At 41.7% G+C, this 5,318-nt stretch overlaps 1 long non-coding RNA gene across 1 annotated transcript; it reads left to right on the top strand.

The window, feature by feature from the left end:
- Positions 1-2,326: 2,326 nt before the first annotated feature.
- Positions 2,327-4,777, top strand: LOC127348312 (uncharacterized). The gene is made up of 2 exons (XR_007879732.1): positions 2,327-2,625; positions 4,301-4,777. It is a non-coding gene; the product is annotated as an uncharacterized lncRNA (long non-coding RNA).
- The last annotated feature ends 541 nt before the right edge of the window (positions 4,778-5,318 follow it).

Genomic DNA, 5,318 nt, shown 5'->3' with positions numbered 1-5,318 from the left:
TTCGTTGTTTCTGAATTCTGACCTCTCAAACAGCAGCGATACCTATGGATGGCAGCAGAACGCAAAGCTGAACCATATCTGCATACATATATCTACAATTAGCGCTAAAATTTAGGTATGGCGGCCACCAAACCTCACCATATAGCTGGCTCCGCCCCTGTTTGTGACACATTGGTCATTCTGTCTAGGAGGGTGTTAAGTCGATGGCGTGCCTGACTATTTTTTTTTACAAATATCCCCTTATGATTTTATTTTTCCTAAATCGTAGGTCCTTTTTTGATTTCTTTTTTATTTTTATTTTCTTTTTGCCAGCCGATACGGAGCAGTGCAGTAGGCTAGAAAGCAGTTGGGTGTGTGGAGGTGAGCCAGCCAAGTTAATGCAAGGCTCCAGGCGGAGAGCAAAATTCGAGCAATTTACTTAGCTGTTTGCCTAACAAAATCCACGCAAGATGGATGGGCATTGTCCTGCACAATTAGTTCGTGCATGGGGGAGGTGAGATCTCACTGGCAGGAGAGGAGGGCGCCGGATCCCTCGAGCACCGATGCCAGGAACAAGGCGACGGCCTTTAGCAGTAAAGGGAGTGATAGGGAAACCAACTGTCCTTAGATGGTGGCCACCAAATTCCATGGCGGCAACATTGGTGTTTAGGGAAGATAGTGGTCTTAGTGGATGATTTGTAGATTGTTCAACGATGGTGCATACTCCATGGGCGTTCGTTTGGGTAACAATGTAGTAGGATGGGAACAGCTTATGCCAACGGTGCGTGCAAAGATCACAAGTACAGTGGTGGATCATGACACAAAACTAATCACTAGCCAGTATGCTTGTAAGGTTGTGCCACAACCCAATGTAACTTCTCTAGCCCGGGTCTAGATGAAGCAAAATCATAAACATTTTTTTACGAAAAAGTAAACCGTTCTATTTATAGATAGGTTCACTACTTAGCCGAGATTTAGTCTTTTGCATTTAGACTGGGTCAGGGACTTGTATGGTCTCCAAGACGCTCCACCCATGTCTAAGGGCCTTTAATGTTATTTTTTCCTTTTCTGGGAGCTTTTCTCCATATATACCAAGAGAAACCTCTTTTGTGTCTTCGGGTGGTTTGTGTGTGATCTATGTGCTATTATCGACGTAAATTTGTAAAAAAATTAATGTTTCACATTGGTGTAAGTAGAAAGAAAATTTATGTTCCCCAAAAGGACTACCTAATAAATCGAAGTAGACCGCAAATCTTGTTTTCTTTTTATCAACCTGAAATCTCAGCAACTCGGAGAAATTGCACAGCTAAGGTCCGTGATTTAGCTAGACACAACAAAATCAAACATAATTTATATTTAGAAAAGGCTAATTCTTGGCTATTTTTTGTTTGATTATGTATCTTGGATGAAAACTTATGTTCATGGGCAGGTATAGCATTGCAAAACACATCACACCATAATTTTTTCGACGACACATGGAAAAAACAAAAGAAAATTAGTTTAGCCCCATAAACCACTTACAAGAAAAGGTTGAAGTGGATGTTCAACTTTGGGGATGTTTGGTTCCTAGCCACACTTTGTGAAGCCAACATTTGGCAATTTGGTATGTGTTTGGTTCTTGCGACACTTTATCCATATGGCCCATCTATCATGAAAGGACTTTTTTTTATCAACTTTTACCACACTTTATGGCTACGAAACAAAGAGCCTACTTTTAAGAAAACTGAGTCATAGGGAAACAAACCTTGGAAAGTTTGTACTCCCTCCATCTGTAAAAGATGTCTTAGATTTTTCCAAAATTGGAGGAACATAGAAAGTATTTAGCGCATAGAGATATTCGAATTTTGACAAATCCAAGACATTTTTTATGGACAAAGAAAGTAGGATATAAACCTCTTCTTTTTGCGAATGTGTAGCATATAAACCTAAGAATTGGAATCGTATAAAATCCTATAAATTTAGTGCAATCCAACTTAAGGGTGGCAAGGAACACAAGGCAATGCGACAATCATTGTCTGAAACATGTAGTCACCGGTCATCAGTCTGTAATCAGAAATGTTACACTAACACGCCTTCATTTCACAACAAAGGATGTCGTGTTCAAAAAAAAAAAAAAAAACAACAAAGGATGTGGGGTTACAATTTAGGTACTGTATACATATTACATAGTCTAAACATGCGTCGCTAAAAGGAGTTTCCGGCGAGTATATCATCACCACTACTATTAAAAAGTGTGAGAGCTGCGGATCCAAGCAATCTTGAACGTTTAACCAATCTATCCGACGCCTCACACTCCCTCCGTGTTTTTTTTTTTTTTTTTTTTTTTTTTGCAGATATCTAGCTCCCTCCGTGTTTGATGGGCGGACGATTAGCGAACGAACCGTCGCCCCTCTACCACCGCAGCCCTCGCACGCTCACGCCGCCAACGACCTCCCGCTACCGCAGCCCTCCCAGTCTCCCGCCTCCCCGCTGAAAATCTGCACTCCCACCACGCGAGCGGTGCCCTTCATGGTGGCCCGATCGACCGCCGACGGCCGGACGAGTCGGCGATCTTCCAACACTCCAGATTTGGGCGCTGGATCTCCACGATTGTGCTGGCCCTCTCCTCTACTCCCTCACGCGGACGTTCCTCTGTTTTCCAGATCGGTGAGCGACTGAGTCATCTTCCATCTGAAAATTGCACTACGCAACTGCAAGGGAACTTTCTTTCATCTGAAATTTCATTATGCAACAGCCTTTGCAGATTTTATTTGCCTTTTTGTGATCTAATGTTATCCTGAAAATAAATCAGGTTCACTCATTAGACGATACTTCTTTCACTTCAGCTCTGAAATGTATGCGTTCTCATTGAGTTGTTACTTGTGTGATGGCATGATTATTGTATAAGGCAGAGGTTAATCACAAACAAATGTACTATGCCCCACTTCTATTTTGGGCCTGCCAATACTCATTCATATGGAGATGTTTTGCTCAATAGTTTGTATTGCACTTACATATATTTACCATGGAAAAAAATAGCGCGCTATTTCGGCGCTAATAGCACGCTATAGCGTTTCTGGACATGCCACGCTACATCATTTTGGCGCTATAGCGTGCTATAGCGCGCTATAGCACGCTAATAGCGTATTTTTCGGCCGACGCTATTTTGTTATACCGCGCTATTTTTTCCCTTGATATTTACACGAAATTTATTTCACTTCAATAATGAATTCTAATGGAATTGTTTGATGTCAGCCTTAAAATACGTCATGTTAACTCATTTATGCCTTGGTCTTTGCTCCTAACTATATACGAGCTTTTGGTTTATCTCTATTTCAAAATATTTATGTATAGCATTTTAGTTTGCTCTAGATTGCTCTTAGCAATACAAATTTGGTTCAGTTTGCCATGTATTGAATTTGTATTTTTTCTTTTTATTGTGCCTACCAATGCCAAATTGTGCATTCGAGATCATGTATAAAATCAGTTTACAGCGTTAACATTGTCCAACTATACTATGTTAATATGTATTGGCTCAGATTGCACAATGTGTAAATAATAGTACGACTTTGAGGTTCTAATATAGGTCATTGTGTAAATCAAGAATGACCATTGTGGAACAACATATATAAGTAATTATTAGACCGATGTGAAGGTACCATCAGATTGTTTCTTATACACAAAGCGTGCATATGTTCTCTTTTTTGACATTTTCAGGCCCCTTTTGATTGGACGGGCCGGCGTTCAATAAATAAATCTTCAATGTTATAAGTTGTACCACAGAATTTTTACATGGTCTGAGGTTAGAAATAGATTGCTTGCAAAATTTACGAGTAGGTTTCGTTTTGTCTAACTTAACCCACAAACAACCGGCTGGTTGAAAGACAAATATATCATTTTTCTATTTTGTTTTGTACGTAGGTATTTCTCCAATGATCGTAAGTTTGTCTGTTGGAAAACAATAATAAGAGGATAAGTTATAAACGTATATACAAGGTTTGGTTATTTGATTTATGTGAAATTTTAGATTAGGTCTGACCATTCCTTTCGGTAATCTATTTTATTTTTTTCGTAGCAGATAAGGGAGTTTGTATGTGAAATTTTAGACTATGGGTCTAACCATTCCTTTCCGGATGTAATATTTTCCGAACTCAAGAAAACTGATGTCCCATGTTAAGTCTTGCTTGCAGATTGTTTGATGGTGGAAGATTTTAATATTTTTTCAACCTTTTTTCTCCAGAGCCCTCCATTTATTATCTTTTGGTAGTATTACAAGTTTACAACCTGCAAAGTGGCAGTACAGACACTAATGTAATCTCTGAAACTTGCAATGCTTTATCAGGTGTAGCCTGTGGCCTGTAGGTCAAGTACGAGAATGGCAACCCCTGGATTTGATGGATCCTGAGCTATCCAAATTCAATAGTGAGGAGGTGCTCCAGGTGATCCGCCTCACACTAATCTGCACCTAGGGATCCTTACACAGACGGCCCTCCAGAGCTCGATGTCGAGTGTGATCTCAGTGCTCATGGGAGATGCCAACATGGTTACGGAGGAGGTCATCAAGCCGCACAGAGTGGCAGGTGAAGGCCAGAAGCAGCCAGGTCGGTTCGTCGATACATCATTCTTCCAGCCAGAGGCGGAGCTAGCTATATGGCAAGGTTTGGTGGCCGCCATACCTCAATTTTTGCACCAATACTAGGTATATATGTGCAGATATGAGATATCATTCAGATTTGTCTTCTGTTGACTACTTAACATCGACAAGAGCTGTTGTTTGAGAGCCAGGGAAGGGAATTGAACCGGTAAGTAATTAGCCGTATTGGGCCTGGTGAGCAGTTGGGCCATTTAGGTAAAATATATGGGTAGGGATTTTGGGCTGTGCGTGACTGCCTGTGCTCATTGGCATCTAGAATCAGAAACCGATCGTCACACGAAACACCTTCCTGCCGCCGACTCAGAAACCGATCGGCACTCACGATCGTGTCGAGGAGAGCCGGCAGTGCGGCAGGGCGCAAGCGCGCAGCAGCCAGCAGGAACCAAAACCGTGGCCGCCGGCCGACGAGACGAGTCCTCGATTCGGGAACGGCAAGACCGCTCCGCCGACTGAGCCGATATGGCGTCGAAGAAGAACACCCAATACATAATACAAGGTATTTGAGAACTAAATTTTTGCTTCAAATTCTGAAACTTATCTCGTTGTTGACTGAAATAATCTTCAGTACTACAAGGTCTGCTACATTGCTCCCAATGATTAATTGTTTGGTTTCCGCCACACCTTAAATTTTTTTCTGCCTCCGCCACTGCTTCCAGCAGGCCGCCGGGTATGGTAACTCTGTGACCTTGTCGCAGCTGTTCACCTC

The sequence above is a fragment of the Lolium perenne genome, chromosome 4 (genome assembly GCF_019359855.2).
Source record: "Lolium perenne isolate Kyuss_39 chromosome 4, Kyuss_2.0, whole genome shotgun sequence".
NCBI lineage: Eukaryota > Viridiplantae > Streptophyta > Magnoliopsida > Poales > Poaceae > Lolium > Lolium perenne.
Note: the sequence above shows the minus strand (reverse complement) of the source record. Positions and strands in the feature narration are given on the sequence as shown.